At 36.4% G+C, this 16,727-nt stretch overlaps 1 protein-coding gene across 1 annotated transcript in view; it reads left to right on the top strand.

Annotated features, from left to right (window-relative positions):
• Window positions 1–16,727, top strand: part of LOC133529521 (mushroom body large-type Kenyon cell-specific protein 1) — a 320,655-nt gene that overhangs the window by 96,271 nt on the left and 207,657 nt on the right. The window lies entirely within an intron of this gene.

Genomic DNA, 16,727 nt, shown 5'->3' with positions numbered 1-16,727 from the left:
ACTTCTTGTGCTGTGGAAGTTTTTGCATGTGCATTTTTATTAGATTATGCGATGTTCATTATTTGTAATAAAATAAAGGGAGTTTCTTTGTTTGCTAGCTTTGCGTATGCGTATAACTATATAAGTACTTAGTTTTAAGAAATAAATTGAAATTAAGAAAGAAGCGCTGGTGGCCTAGCGGTAAGAGCGTGCGACTTGCAATCCGGAGGTCGCGGGTTCAAACCCCGGCTCGTACCAATGAGTTTTTCGGAACTTATGTACGAAATAACATTTGATATTTACCAGTCGCTTTTCGGTGTAGGAAAACATCGTGAGGAAACCGGACTAATCCCAACAAGGCCTAGTTTACCCTCTGGGTTGGAAGGGCAGATGGCAGTCGCTTTCGTAAAAATTAGTGCCTACGCCAAATCTTGGGATTAGTTGTCAAGCGGACCCCAGGCTCCCATGAGCCGTGGCAAAATGCCGGGATAACGCGAGGAAGAAGAAGAGTTCTAAGAAATAAATTAAATATTCGTATTTGAGTTACATTACGCGATGCGTTGAGTGTGGTGGCGTTCTCTCGTTTCGGAGGCCAAGATTCTTTTTGGATCGCTGAGCCAAAGCATTTAGTTAGTTAGTTATTGGAGTTACATCGGATTGGAGGACCACAATGTTTGACCTTAGAGTTGACCAAAGCCATGAGGGTTTAAAAGATTGCATATACTCGAGAAAATTCGATCCATACTGCTGACTCGGCTGGCCGAGTGGTTGAGGCATCTGCAGCGAATGCAGAAGACGCTGGTTCAATTCTAGGCACTGGCATGGTCACTTTTTCTTTCGTATATGACATCTATTTCAGTTTATTAATTAAATATTTGTTTCGTTTTTAGATTTGTTATTATTTGGAATAGTTGGGTGAGGTAGATGTTTGTAAGTAAATATTTCAGGTAGGCAAGTTCCTTCTTAGGCAATACGCTGTAGTCAACTATATTAACAGATTACATAACTTTATCAGAAATCAGCTTAGCTAAATATAAAGATATTAAAATAGTACGATCCATAAAATATTAATTAACAAAAAGTGTAAAAGAACCATTTTCTTTCGCAAGAACTTCATTTTCTTGGAAGTATTAGGGAGGTTGTTCACTAACTGGGAGATTTTACGAACGCTTTACGTAACTATAGAATATTTTAACAAGTAAAGTAGGATAAAACAGAGATATTTTTTTGTTGTAAATTTAACAATAGTTTTAAACTGTGCCGAATTTCTCGGTTTTCTAATAAATGTTATGGTAAAAATTATATTCGTTGTCTTGTTTCTGAGGACTCTGTCACGATTGTATGTATGTCTTCTATCAAATAAATTAAAAAATTGAGTGCTATTGCATGTCTATAGATTATAATTTACATAAGAAAAATAAAAAATAAATTTCATCTCATACAAAAAGCTACACTCCAGAAGCGCTGGTCAAGGTGGCCTAGTGGTAAGAGCGTGCGACTTGCAATCCGGAGGTCGCGGTGTCAAACCCCGGCTCGTATCAATGAGTTTTTCGGAACTTATGTACGAAATATCATTTAATATTTACCAGTCGCTTTTCGGTGAAGGAAAACATCGTGAGGAAACCGGACTTATCCCAATAAGGCCTGGTTTACCCTCTGGGTTGGAAGGTCAGATGGCAGCCGCTTTCGTAAAAGTTAGTGCCTACGTCGATCTCGGGATTAGTTGCCAAGTGGACCCTAGGCTCCCATGAGCCGTGGCAAAATGCCGGGACTACGCGAGGAAGAAAAAAAGCTACACTCCGTCACATTTTTTGGGGATAAAAAACAAGGCAACGAAATTAATTCTGACCCTTTAATTAACTTGTAAGATACTGGGCTTATTAAGAAATACATGTACGTTACTTCGTACTTTTAAGCAGATGTATCAAAATTCTAGTTACAATCACCACGATCACATCAGACCATACCTACATAATCTTCTTCCTCGCGTTGTCCTGGCATTTTGCCACGGCTCATGGGAACCTGGGGTCCGCTTGACAACTAATCCCAAGATTTGGCGTGGTGGTTTTACGAAAGCGACTGCCATCTGACCTTCCAACCCAGAGGGTAAACTAGGCCTTGGTGGGATTAGTCCAGTTTCCTCACCATGTTTTCCTTCACCGAGTGTGACTGGTAAGGTATCAAATGATATTTCGTACATAAGTTCCGAAAAACTCATCGGTACGAGCCGGGGTTTGAACCAGTGACCTCCGGATTGCAAGTCGCACGCTCTTGCCACTAGGCCACCAGCGCTCTTCAGGACCATACATAATATCCCTAGCTATATTCCAACTCCCAAGTGTGTATTACCCCTTACGCGCCTTCCTCCATTTTTGTCTTTTTCACGACTTCAATTTAAAATTTCATTCCCGCTTGACCCAAAGGGTAGGGGGTGGCACTCATTATGACCAATTTTACCCCGCTGTTTTTCCTGCCATTGTTTTTCTAGCGATGGCACATTTTTAGGGTCCCGTGGCTGAAATGGCTACTAGAAATTTATAGTTATGTCATGTCCTTCTGTGCTTATGACTTCACAGTCGTTTTACACAAAAAAATGTATATGAGACAATGGATATTAATTTTAAAGATATTTGTAATTTAAAAGCAAAATAAAAGTATATCTAACCAAAAAGGTTCAGCCGTACATAAAGTGGTAAGAAGGCGTATAATAAAAGGCATGTTTGAGGGCTATAAGTTTATGACTTTTTGTAAGTACCTACCTAAATATTTTGAGAGATAAAAACACCTAAGCGACTAAAATCATCCCCGTCTTAAACTTACATGCCGTAGGATAACGTAAAAATGTACGATAAATATTGCACAAAACTCATCAAAATTCAGCTAACCGCAAAGATGCACGGTCACTTTATGTTTGAGTTCATTCATTAAGTGGCCATGTAATTTTGCAGCTAGGTGTACTTATCAATGTAAAATTGGGAGGTTCGGCATTAAAATTAAAATTTAGTAGTTAAATACATCATCATCTTTAAATAAGTTTTTATGAATGCGACACTGGTGAATTGAATAGTTAGTCAACGAAACCCTTCATTATGCGTGGCCAGACACGCACTTGCCAAGTTTTGTCTTTGAATTGAGGTTTTGTTACAAAAATAACATCGTGGACAATTAACTCGAAAATGGGTCGCCGTATTCTTCCCTTTTGTCTCGGTTTGGGAGTCTGTGAATGGTTTTTTGTATTTAGCGCGAATAAGGAGGACAATGTAGGCGGTGTGGACAACACCGAATATAAAAGACGCTGGATTATGAACTTCTTAAAAGTAGAACTAATTATTACCGCTTATTTATTACTGTTTAAATTTACACATTTGTACATTTGCCAGTACGAGCTACGCGCTTCAAGCGTAGCCGATAACACGTTTTACTGCCTTGGGAGATACCTATTTATTTATTTAAACTTCATTGCACCTAGAAATGAGTACAACAGGCGGACTTAATGCCACTAGGCATTCTGTGCTAATCAACCATAAAGCAAAACAGAGAAGCTTCAAGGGACCGGATATGAGAAAGAGAGGAGTCTGGCACCGTTTACAAGCAAGTGTGATGAAAAAAATATATTTCTCCAAGCAAAGCCTTGCGAATCTTGCGACTCCATTAAACACAAAGGCCGACTCACTCCGAAATCCAACCTTTTGACTTTTAACCTTCATGACAATTTAATTACTCTTTGCCCTATACCCATGGGTCAAGTGTGACCGCTGGGCTGTATTGATTCCGCATTCTTTCACACAGGCGCGCAAGACACCACCCACGGAGGGGGTAAGAATTGGGAAGCGAATTATGGGGGGAATTAGGGGTCACTTCTACTTAGTGTGATGATGATTGCTTCTTGATTCTTACTTTGATGACTGGTCTGGAATAGTCGGTAGTGATCCTGCCTGAAGCTGATGGCCCTGTGTTCGAATTCGAATCCCGGTAAGGGCATTTATTTGTGTGATGAGCACAGATATTTGTTCCTGATTTAAAAAGTTAAAAGCAACTGATAAAAGGCCGGAATTTCTGGAGTACGTTAAGAATTTTTCTAAATCTTTTAAGATGATGTGTGTCACCGCTAAAGCTGATTATTTGTCCAAAAAGATCCTAAGTTCTAGTGATAAAGTTAAAACTGTATGGCAAGTAATCGGCAATGAAACTGGAAAACGTAAGATGAAGGATCCGCACTACACCGTACGAATTGCTGACACTTTAGTAAGTTCTGACCGTGAAGTGGCAGATCATTTTGAGCGGTTTTTCTCGAATATACCGGTAGAAACAACAAAGTCTCTTAATTCATCGCCAGACGTCGCTGAAGAAATTTTGAAGACAAATGTGGCGGAATGTACAGAAATTTTCAAATTTTCGTATGTCACTCCGAACATAGTTCTTAAGACTTTTAGGTCATTAAATATAAAGAAAACAGAAGACCTATGGGGTCTGTCAGTCAAAGTATTACATTCCATTATTGAATCGATTGCACCATACTTAGCTGAGATTTTCAACAGATGCATTGATGCTGGAATTTTTCCAGATATTATGAAACATAGCAAAATTATCCCGTTGTTTAAATCAGGAACAAGAACCGACTCCACAAACTTTAGACCTATTTCAATACTACCGGCATTAAGCAAAGTGCTCGAGAAACTTATTCTAAATCAACTATCGTCACATTTCAACAGAAATAAACTGCTTGATAGCAATCAATTTGGTTTTACCAGAGGTCGATCAACTACTGACGCCGGTGTGGTACTTCTAAAACACATCTTTGACGCTTGGGAAAAAGCTCAAGATGCTATTGGAATTTTCTGTGATCTGTCGAAGGCATTTGATTGCGTTGATCACGAAAATTTAAAGAGAAAATTAAGCCACTATGGGATAAAAGCTAGTGCCCTTGACCTTGTCTCATCGTACCTTTCGAATAGAACTCAGCGAGTAGTTATTAATGGAATTCAATCGGCTGGGTCCCCGGTAGCCCTCGGAGTGCCGCAAGGTTCAATTCTTGGTCCCTTCCTGTTTTTGGTATACATCAATGACCTACCAAAAGTTGTGCAAGAAAGACATGATATAGTGTTGTTTGCAGATGACACTTCCCTTATATTTAAAGTGAACAGAAAGGAAAATAGATTCGAGAGCATTAATGACGCGCTATCTACCGTATTAAACTGGTTTACGGCAAACAATTTGCTTTTGAACGCAAAGAAAACCAAATGCATCAAATTTACGCTACCTAACGTCAAGCAGGTAAATAACAGCAAGATTAAAATAAAAGGTGATACGCTGGAATTTGAAGATCGAACTGTTTTCCTGGGAGTCACTTTAGACTCAAAACTGCAATGGCATGCACATATAGCCACTTTAGCCGGCAAACTTAGTTCAGCAGCCTATGCAGTGAGGAGAATCGGACAGCTAACAAACGTAGAGACGGCCAGGCTGGTATACTTTAGTTACTTCCATAGTGTTATGTCGTATGGAATTCTGTTGTGGGGAAAAGCGGCAGACATTCAGACAATATTTGTACTGCAAAAGCGAGCTGTACGTTCCATCTATGGACTGGGCGCTCGAGTATCCCTAAGAGAGAAATTTAAAGATGCAAGCATTCTTACCGTTGCATCTCAATACATACTTGAGAATATTATGTATGTTCGGAAAAACATTAACGAATTCAAGCTTAACAGTGATATCCATAACTATAACACTAGAAACAAGCATAAACTTGCTGTGCCCGCCCACCGCCTCCGTAAGGTTAGTACGTCTTTCGTCGGGAACTGTACACGTTTTTATAACAAAGTTCCCACTGATATAGTGAATTTGCCTCTTAACAAATTTAAGTCACACGTTAAGAGCTCTTTGTTAAGTAAGGCGTATTATGCTGTGAATGATTTCATAGATGATAAGGATGCCTTTAAGCCAGTAGCTTGATCTTGATAGTATGATAAAAATGTCAGTAATAGTGTTTTCGTTTTCTTCCTGTGAAATAACCATACTAGCGTCCAGTAGAACTGACACAAGAGAACATCATGTTCTCGTTTGATTGTATTATTTTCGTTTTGGACACTTAGAGACCTTATACACCTCTAAGATTTTATTTTATTTTAAATTTTATTTTATTTTAAATTTCATTTTATTTTAATACCTATTTTAATGATTTGGACACTTAGAGACCTGTACATCTCTAAGTCAATTTAAATTTATAATTTAGTTTTATAGGTAGGCACTCCTTATGAATAATATGTAGTCACGTTTATGTGGCGCTATGCCGTCTTTAATGTAACTTACAAGCACAAATGTTGTATCTCACATTTTTTTTTATTATATTTATATTAATACAACCCGGCAGCTTGAACATGTCATGCTCGCTTAAAAGTCTTTACTTACGGTGGCGTCGTTGATCGGGTCGCCACTTTCCCGAATGAAGGTTGAGGGAGGCGATGGCTGAGATACACGTCATACTCGTGAACGGGTGCTGTTTGTGGAGACCGGTCTGTTTAAGCTTACACGGGGTACAGGTTATGTTAAAGTATGTAACTTTACTTTTGAGTGACATTAACGTGAGACACTTCATTCAGTTCTTGTCTGTTTTAATTTTTTAGTCTTTTAATTATTTATATAAGAATTCAAGCCTTGGCGACCCTCTACATCTCTAAGGATAATTTAATATATATTTTTATATTTTATCTCTGACACGTAGAGACTTATACATCTCTAAAGAATTTTAGTATTTTATGGTTTTATTTTTTTATCATAGTTTTTTTTTTGTGTAATTTGACATTTAGAGACAGTATACATCTCTAATAAAGTATTTATTATTTCATAGATTCGATATTTGTAATTGTTTTTTTTTTTAATTTATTGTTTGTAAAAATGGACATGTAAAAGTGCCCCTGTGGCCTATTTGCTGAATAAATGTTTGATATTTGATATTTGATATTTGATATTTAGGGGTGTTTTATATGTAGTTTTAGCCCGCGGCTTCGCCCGTGTGAAGCAAAAAAAAGGTTCTCAGTTTGACCCGTATCTTTGTATGGACGCATGTAGGTATGTATGTTTGTCCGCGATTATTAGATTTAGAATCATGTTCTGAAAAATGCATGAAGTATTCCACAACTTTATACTTGTTAAAGTACTTCCTTATGAACAACATTTTTAGCCATGTTTGAAGCTTAGTCAAGTGTGTAGGATTGTCCTATATTTATTCATTAGTAACATATGCTAGATCAATGTGGGTAATGTACTCCAGTCACCATCAGATGTAACGGAACGGCCAAGGTGTTCACAAATAATTTGAACAAAGCCACTCAAGACGTAAAGTGCTTGTTCAGATACTTTTGGGCACATTGGACGCTCTAATATATCTGATGGTGACTGTACCTTAACTTATTGTCTGTGTATAAGATTGATAAGAAACTTTAATTTTTAGTAATATTTGCATTTTTTTCGAGAATGATATTTTTTTCTCTATGGAACCCAACCTAAGTTTGATTCGAACTCATAATTTTTGACACCATGAAAGTTTAACCAACTAAGTATTTTATGTTCTTAAACTTTTTGCTTAAATAATAATAAGTAATATGTTAACGGCACCAATCATGGGACATTTAAGAGAAAATTTGGAGTATTTTTTGATATTTCTCCGACATCTGTAAAATTTATACCCCATTATGCTTTAAAAGTTGAATGTCCAATTCGTTCTTTATGTTTTCTATGTATTTAATGAAAGCTACTTCAATTGGTTTCAATATTATTAAACAATTAAATCTATGGTTTTTTACTCCAGTCATGGGATGTATGGCGCTATTAATTTTCAAACTAACAAATATCAATGAAAAATTAATCTTAAGCAGCTCGGTGGCTCTTGTTTATGGTAAAATGTTACCAGCGATTAAAAACTGATGGTAAATACTTGTTTTTCAGGATTTATCTATACCATCCCATTACTGGTGCTTGTTCCATTATAGGGGTGCTTACTATAATAGTACGTAATAGCTTTATTTATAAATTTCCTTTTAACTTCAAATAATACGTCAGGCAATTGGTTCAAAATTCTTTTCGATGTCCTGTTTTTGTCCCCAAAAAAATGGATTGGAGCTTTTTGTATGGGATGAAATTTTGTTTTGAATTTTTCTTATGCAAAATATAATCTACAGCTAGAAAGACATACAATAGCACTCGACTTTTTTTAATTTATTGGATAGAAGACATAGATACAAGCGTGACAGAGTGGTAAGAAACAAGACAAAGAAAATAATTTTAACCCGAATGCAACGCAAGCAGTGTGACATATGACATATAATTCCATACATTACAACCGGTGTGTGCAAGCGGGTTTCTACGCCGATAACTGCACTATGCATCCGATGTAGTTCAGCCTTTAGCTTCGCTAAGTTTTGTTCATACATTTATTATGGATTTAATACTTCAAAACATTGAAACCCATAATCACCTATTTTCAGTAACAAGAGCTCATCTTCCCATTTTTGTATCGACTGAAAGACTGACCTAGAACTGATGCGTACCGAACCCAATATAAATGAATACCAACCCTAATTCTTCACTCATAAAGTCTAATTTAGATCGAAAAGTATTTTCTTCCAGTCCAAGTTCAACGAGAAATTGAGTCTTATGATAAAAGTATACGGTTGCATTTTGTATGTATTATATACTTAAATAGGTATATTTAGTAACTTTACTTCGACAATGTATTTCGTCCTTGGTTATTCGAGTCTATCTAAACTAAAGACAAACGCTTTTTTAACCAGTTTAGGTGCACTCTCCGATAATTAGAACTAAGTTCGTATGGAGAACCTTGCTGCGGACTCTTATACATTGTAGATCTGAGAATTGGGTAGAGTTTGGGTATACCAAAACTGTAAGCTGGTTTGCTAAGATTCAATTGGGCTATGAGAATAGGTCCTTCGAAGGGCTATTTCAACAAGGTCTGTGTTTAGCTTTGTGTAGATCTGGGTTAAAATAGAATTCAGACACTAGGAATTTTGCGATGCGAGCGTTACTTCTTGATAGTGTATTATAAAAACTTATTTTCATCTCCTTTGTTTTGATTTAAAATCCCATTTTTGGAATAAAAGCAGTGTATCACTCTGTTAGAACGCTCAGGCAATATTAGCGGTCGTTTTTTGCTTAAATTCTATTTATATATAAACAAATATGCCGTATAACGTACGATGCGCTAATTGGAAATTGTGTAAAATATTTGGTGTATTTACTCAATCTCCCGTTAGATGTCGCTGTTACGACTGGCGAAAATCCTACATCTCGCGAACGTTAGTTCAACGTAGAATTCATAAGATATTATACTTATTTTTGTATTATTGACAGTTGGGAGGGTTTGTGGAGATAATTACAGCTAGAATAACATATTTAAGTCCATAATGAAACAAGGTATTAGAATATTGCATTGCTTTTGAAACCAGAGTGCAAAACAGGCCATGACTCTTTAGTATATGGTTTTCTGATCAAATTGTTTTTGACTTCTTCTCCTGGCAATGTTCATTCTAGTCATCATTAATTATCATCATTTTATTTTATTTTTTAAACTTAGGACCATTATCGTAAGTAATCTTGATGTAAAGTTTTCTTTTCATATAATAGCATGAAAAATTTAACATAAAATGTAGACTTGATGTCGTAATCATAATAATTTAATATGGTAATTTGGGTTATCATCGTTTTACCTTAAACTTTTCACATGTTATCTAACTTAAATACTTATTTATTTATTTAAACTTTATTGCACACATAAAGAAAAATGTACAAATGGCGAACTTAATGCCAAAAGGCATTCTCTACCAGTCAACCATTGGGTCAAACAGAGACATTTGTGTATGTTAATTGTTAGATAGTAATTGTTATTGTTAGATTTTACATTATTATGCATCAGTAGTTAGTTTACTTATTTATTAATGTGAGCTTCGTGGATCGATCTGTGTACCAAAACAATTGCTAAAGCATTCAATTCAGAGGACAATAACTGTCCCAATACTGTCGGAATAGAAGCCCGGAGCCTAGACCTGTTGCTCGTCTGGCATTCATCCGACCGCGCTGCGAATGGTTGTGTATTAGACGTGTTGCTTATCAATTTGAACGATCTGGCGTACTCTATGCGAAGCTGGTCCCGGGCACGAATTTCAAAGACATTCTTCTTCAATATTTACAACATATTATAGATATAATATACAAAAACAAATGCACTTTGGCATTCAATTCAGATAATAACTGTCCCAATACTGTCGCAGTAGAAATTCGGAACCTAGACCTGTTACTCGTCTGGCATTCATCCGACCGCGCTGCGAATGGTTGTGTATTAGACGTGTTGCTTATCAATTTAAACGATCTGGCGTACTCTATGCGAGGCTGGTCCCGGGCACGAATTTCAAAGACATTCTTCTTCGATACTTACAATCTACCGACAAAAATCTGATTTCATTCACCGCACTGCTCACCGTCGGCAGAGTGTTCATCCTCACAACCTAGAACCTAAATGGTCGCGTACTGTGCAGCTTAAGAGAATCCCGCGGACGATCCGGCTGTGGAATGAGCTCCCTGTCGAGGTTTTCCCGAAGGGCTACAATATGGGGTTGTTCAAAAAATAAGTGTACAGGTTTTTAAGGGTCGGCAACGCGCATGTAATATCTATGAAGTTACAGGCGTCCATATGCTAGGTGACTGCTTACTATATGCCACTGACGTGGTGTTAAAAGAAAACAAATGCACTTTAGCATTCAATTCAGGCAATAATTGTCCCAATACTGTAGGAATAGAAGCTAGGAGCCTAGACCTGTTGCTCGTCTGGCATTCATCCGACCGCGCGGAGAGTAGTAGTGTATTTGAAACCTGCAATACCGATACCCAAAGTAGCCAAATAGTTCGGTACACCATATATTTAGTATGGTGTACCGAACTATTTGGCCACTTTGACTGCTACAAAGTATTTGACGCTGACTGTACACATTTTGCTAAATAATCTTCAGGCATAGCGCATCTAAGTTTCACGAAACTTACAGGATGTGATCAAATTAGGTCAGCATAATTCGGGACGGGGTTCTAATCTGGGGATTGCAGAGACAATATGGCCCCAATTCCGACTGTCTGTTTGTTACTTTATAGACACATGTATGTTATTGTTTCACGTACTTGTGAATAGTTATAGATATATTAATAAATAGGAAAGCAAAATAAAAATGTAAAGGAATAGATAAATCGACATGAGGACTTAAATTGGTATTATATACGTACTTACGTAATATACGTTTATCATTATAGAGTCTGTACGGAAAGAGAAGAGTCGTGGAATGTATGGGGTCCAATACATTCCACGACTCTTCTCTTTCCGAACAGACTATAATCTGTGACATACATATGTGATTGTAGCTGTAAGTGAATTTTAAATTAATTGTAATTCTTCCGTAGGACGCTTTCTTTTGGAAACTGGTAATACATATTTCAGTTGAACTCAACATATTTAATATATGTGTGTTAATGAAAAGTATAATAATAAAATAATAATAATAATAATTCAGCCTATATACGTCCCACTGCTGGGCCTCCTCTCATGTGCGAAAAAAAAGTATAGAATAAATGAATATATATTTTTCTAGTTTATAGTAAAAAAAAAAAGCACATTATTTACATTTATTTAGTCGTGCCAGTAAAAGCTATATTGTACAAAAATGAAAACAGGAAAAAACAGGAAAAAATACTCATCATTAGTACAAAGGCCTAGTATAAAGGATCTCTTCCAGTTAAGATTTGAGCAATTGAGGGAGAATTGGAGACGATAGACATCCTGTTTAATATATAATACCGGTTGAGCTCTGAGCAAAGTTGATACAAACACAGAAATCGATATGAGATTTATTTTGTACCAAAACGCAAAGTTAAATTTACAAATAGCTACGTCATAATTGCACTAAATTGGCAAAATTATACAACGTCAAAAACGTATCAAACTCGCCTTTGTTATTTATATATAGTCCGTGTCATTTAAGATGACGCGCAAATTTGTCAAATCTAACCTTTAAAAACATGACGATAAGAGACAAGGGACACGTCTCCGTGAACGACACGATCTATATCTATACTTACCAAGTTGGTATTAAATCTAGACCTGGAAAGTTTGTTGACTTGGCGCGGTCGGTAGGACGGCTGTAGCTAGCTGTACAAACAACGCAACAGGTACCAGCCACGTGTACTATTGTGCAGATGCAGAAGTAGCTACACAGGCATGGTGTTCAATATGATCTATACAAGGCACAATACGATACAATTTTGTTTTATTGCTCACAAATAACGTAAGAAACATGATATATAAATAAAACATATAAATTAAACTATGGTAGACACAGTCTTATTGTTAAAGAGATATCTTCTAAACAACCTTTAGAAAAAAAGAAAATTTGAAGAAAATATTTTTAGCGCAGTCAGGTAGGTTAGGACAAAGGTATAATGGTTATTACTGAACTGTACTCAGACAGAGACAGATGCTAGCTACATGTGTTCGTAGCAAATTATTGTGTTCAGGTGTAAAGTGAGCTGCAAAAGTGCATGGACACATTCTGAATGAATTCATTCATAATGTCGCCATGTAATTGTGCAGCTGAGTATACATTACACAGTTGAAGTAGCTATACAAAATTGTGTAGGACACATATTTGCCAAGAACATAGTTGAAATGATTTCAATAGAAACGGTCACAAATTGAGATAGGCTACGCTTGGATAGTACAAAATTTGGCATACGCACTATTTTTTATAAATGGACTTCCATCTCAGATTCCAAATAAAGAGAAACATTTTCTCTGTTGAAATTAGTATAATTTCCTAGCTAGGTTTTGTGCCATCGAAAAAGTGATAGATATTAATTATCAAAATATATTCCGTAGTTACATACTTACATAAGTATCAAGAACTCAAAATAGTACACATAATGATAAGGATGAAAAATCTTGTCCTATGTTTTTAAAAAACCAAACCTTCTAATCTAGAAGCGATCCATCAGTATTGGAATCCTTAGTTCAATTATCAAATATGATAAGTAAAACGCTATGATTGCAAGAGAATACTCACACAAATAGAAAGACAAAACGAATCCACCGGGGACCGTTACACAACGACATCGAAACGGAATCTACTGCAAAATAAAACCACCGTCCAATGAATATAACATTCATCGAATATTGACTCCGCCGGTCAATGCCCCCTAACGAAATTTCACGAAAAACCCTCATCAAGGAACCACCCCACCCGAACACCCAAATTCTTATTTCAAACTCCAGACAGGGGGGTATAGCGAAACTATTCTTATTTTAAAATCTCTCTCAACGGAATATGGCCCGAAAGAGGTTCTTATTTTAAAAATATCACGCTCCACCGAAATTTTCTTATTTTAAAAACTTGAGGGGGGTGCGAACGTTCTTACTCCGAAATCCCCACCCGGTGGCCAGTTTTGATATTCTTATTTTAAAATCGCTTGGAGCGTTCGGATTCCGTTATTAAGATGTTGGTGTGCTCTTTTACTACGTGCGCTTTAAGACACAAAGGGATATGGAGGCCCTTTATATTCTGCTTGGACTTAAGACAGTCTAATTTCGTTTTGTACGGCCCTGACCGACGACCTAGATACGTTAACGTCCTTAAGCTACCTAATATTTCGAAGCGTTTAAATTTAGAATGTACCTCGTGTGCTTAAAAATCTAATTTGAAAATTGCAGGAAAAATTAAAAGCGTAATTCCTAGATTTATGATCCAATTTCAGCAAATGGGTGTTAGTATTTGAAATTTGTGTTCTATGGACACTGGCAATTTTAAATTTCATGAAAAATCGAACACAATTCTTTCAAAACTGTGAATACATGACATAATTTGAACGAACGTATTTAGAACGGCACAAATCAATCGAACGTTAATTCGAAATTCGAATGACGAAAAATCGAATGGCGCAAGCAATCTTTCCCGCCAATTTCCATCGCTGTCAAATTTGGGACCGCGGCGTGCCACCCCAGCCTCCCCTCCCAGATCAATTTACGATAACTCGGTTTTAGCGCCATCCCGCTTCGCCTTAAGACACCCGGCTATCCCCGTCTCCCCCCCGGATAACTTCTAGAACCGGCGCTGCTTGTTATCAGAACCGAATATCCGGCACGCGAATTTTCAATTTCTGTGCTGTGTCGTTAATTTGGGTTTTCAAATGTCGTGTGGATTATTGAAGTAAATTTAATAAATATAGACTCAATATTCAGGTAAAAAACGATGATAATTCACTTTACGTAATTAAGAAATAATTCAATTTGTAAGTACTTATTTATGTTTAAACCGCCATTAGCATACTTACGTCGTGTTCAAACTTTTTTAATTAAATTTTCGTGATACAGATGAAATTAGGGTAGGTATTTGCTTAGTGATTAGTGTTGTATTTTACGAGAATGAACTTAAAAAACAAATTTTAATATTTTGCTTTTTCTTTGTTATTTTAAATTATGATTATCGTATTTTCCCTTGAACTCTTAAATTTTTTTTTTTTTTTTATTAAAAACTGATCGGCGATTTGCTCTAGTCACACCTGATGGAAAGTGAAGACAGGGCCTAAGATGGAGCTCACCGATTCAGTAGTAGCCTATTCACTCTTGCTTTAAAGAGACCGAGGTCAAATTCACGCCAATAAAAAACTATGTCTACAAATATTCGATGCCTCCAAATTAAGCACTCTTTTATAAATAGCGTAAATCTTGCATTTAAGATCTTTAAATCCAAAGGAATTTTCCATCTAAATACCTCAGATACCCAGTTCTACCCCAAAAGCCTGCCTCGACCATTCTCTCACGCGGATATGGCCCGGACTTATTTTTAACTGTTGTGTGCGTCTTTACCCATGTGTGTGTGCGTGCAAGGGAGGCGGCGCGCGTGTGTGCGTGCATTTGAAATATTCCCCCGTAGCGCCACGAATTGATGTTTTTAATTAGTTTCCAACGGTTTTCGTGGCCAGTACCTGTTCTATATTTGAAAAATTTTCGTTAATTACCACAGATCTTACAAACTTTAATTGAATAGTTCATGTGGAACAGTTGAGTTACACTAAAATGTAAACGAGATGAGGTTTCATGAAAAGTTTCCTTTGTGGGAAAATTGAATAGGCGGGAAGTTCACCGTCGCTTTTGTCGGGTTAACGGACATTCATGCCACGAAAAAGCATGGAACACAATCCATTTTAAATTAGTTTAAGTATTTAAGGGTTCTGCTACAAATAACCAAGTCCCTAGTAAAAACTTAATAGCCTATTTTACTCAAACAGTAAAGACGATGGGGAAAGAAACGATTTTAACATAATTTATTTATGTACATTTGTATTCCACTGTATAGTGTTAAAATTACTTAGCCAATTTTGATCAATGAATATTTTGAATCATAAGTTTTAGCTAATAGAAATAGTAATATGGTAGGTGATATGGTGGTGGTGGTGGTCTAGTTATTTAATATAATTCCATGCCTAACTAATTATAAGACACTGTTTCAGAATAGGATAATAAATAGCCAGTTATTAGATTCTTTTCGCTTAAATCTACCTATTTTTGTTTGAGAATTGGTAGAAAAGGAAAGAGAATTGAGAAAGTAAACCGAATTCGAATTTCGAATCCACACTCTCATGTTTCCAAATTTAACATTTGGAGTTTCACCGAATGTTTTATTTATCCTGACCACAGTCTGGAAAAACTACATTTTAATTATTATAATCTAGTATTTTAGCGCCAGTTGGTGTACGGGTGACGATAGTCTGTGGTTCTTCGGGTATGTTATCCCGCACACAGATAGAAATAATTCACCTTTAATCTCTTATAATCTGCTGTTTTCAGTTTTTTAGTGTAAGAATGTTAGTTGGCTGTGGTTTTTAGGTATTTATCGTTACTACCTGTTGCTAGGCTTTGTTTTTGTTGATCGTTGCCAGTTTCGGTGTTTCAGTTGAGCTTATTATGGCGCGTGGTTACGAATGTGTTTTAGCTAACTGTTTGAATGGCTTAACTTGTATGTATTAATTACATAACGTGGAAATTAATATTATGTCATATGTTATTACTTGATTCCTTTCATTTGCTACCCTACAAATTCAAAAGTAGTTCATGGTGGGTTACCAAATACCTTACCAATATATGTATAATATAGGTTTTTATAAGATTCGTATCTCGAAAATGGTTAAAAGGGGTTCATTGTGGACAGGTTGAAACAAAACAGAGCAGATATCTTTCAAATAAAAAATTGAATACCTAAATGTTTCATGGCATTTTGCAACTTCAGGGGTGTCATATTAGGACAATGGTGCAACCTGTGCGATTTTTTATGTGGAAACATTTATTCGTTCGTCCTTTCGACCTTTAAAAGACCTCGCGTGTTATACACATATTTCATACTACCTCGATATAAATTAATTTTTTGTGACCGAAACCGGAAAAACGTCCCACTTTGTCGCTTACCATAAGGCTTGCAAATCTCTTCCTCATGTCCTTGTGTCGGTCACATTTTTACCTTAAATCCGACGTTTCACCTGAGTTGCATCAGAGATCCATCACAGAAGACTGACGTCCCAGCATAACCTTTCAACGGACATATTCAACGGAACAAAAACGTGGCGCAGAAAACTGTGTGGCCAAAATATTTTTTATTCAGCTTTTATGATTTTTATTATTGTATGTATATATGACTTATATGAGCCTT

The sequence above is a fragment of the Cydia pomonella genome, chromosome 21 (genome assembly GCF_033807575.1).
Source record: "Cydia pomonella isolate Wapato2018A chromosome 21, ilCydPomo1, whole genome shotgun sequence".
NCBI classification, from domain to species: domain Eukaryota; kingdom Metazoa; phylum Arthropoda; class Insecta; order Lepidoptera; family Tortricidae; genus Cydia; species Cydia pomonella.
Note: the sequence above shows the minus strand (reverse complement) of the source record. Positions and strands in the feature narration are given on the sequence as shown.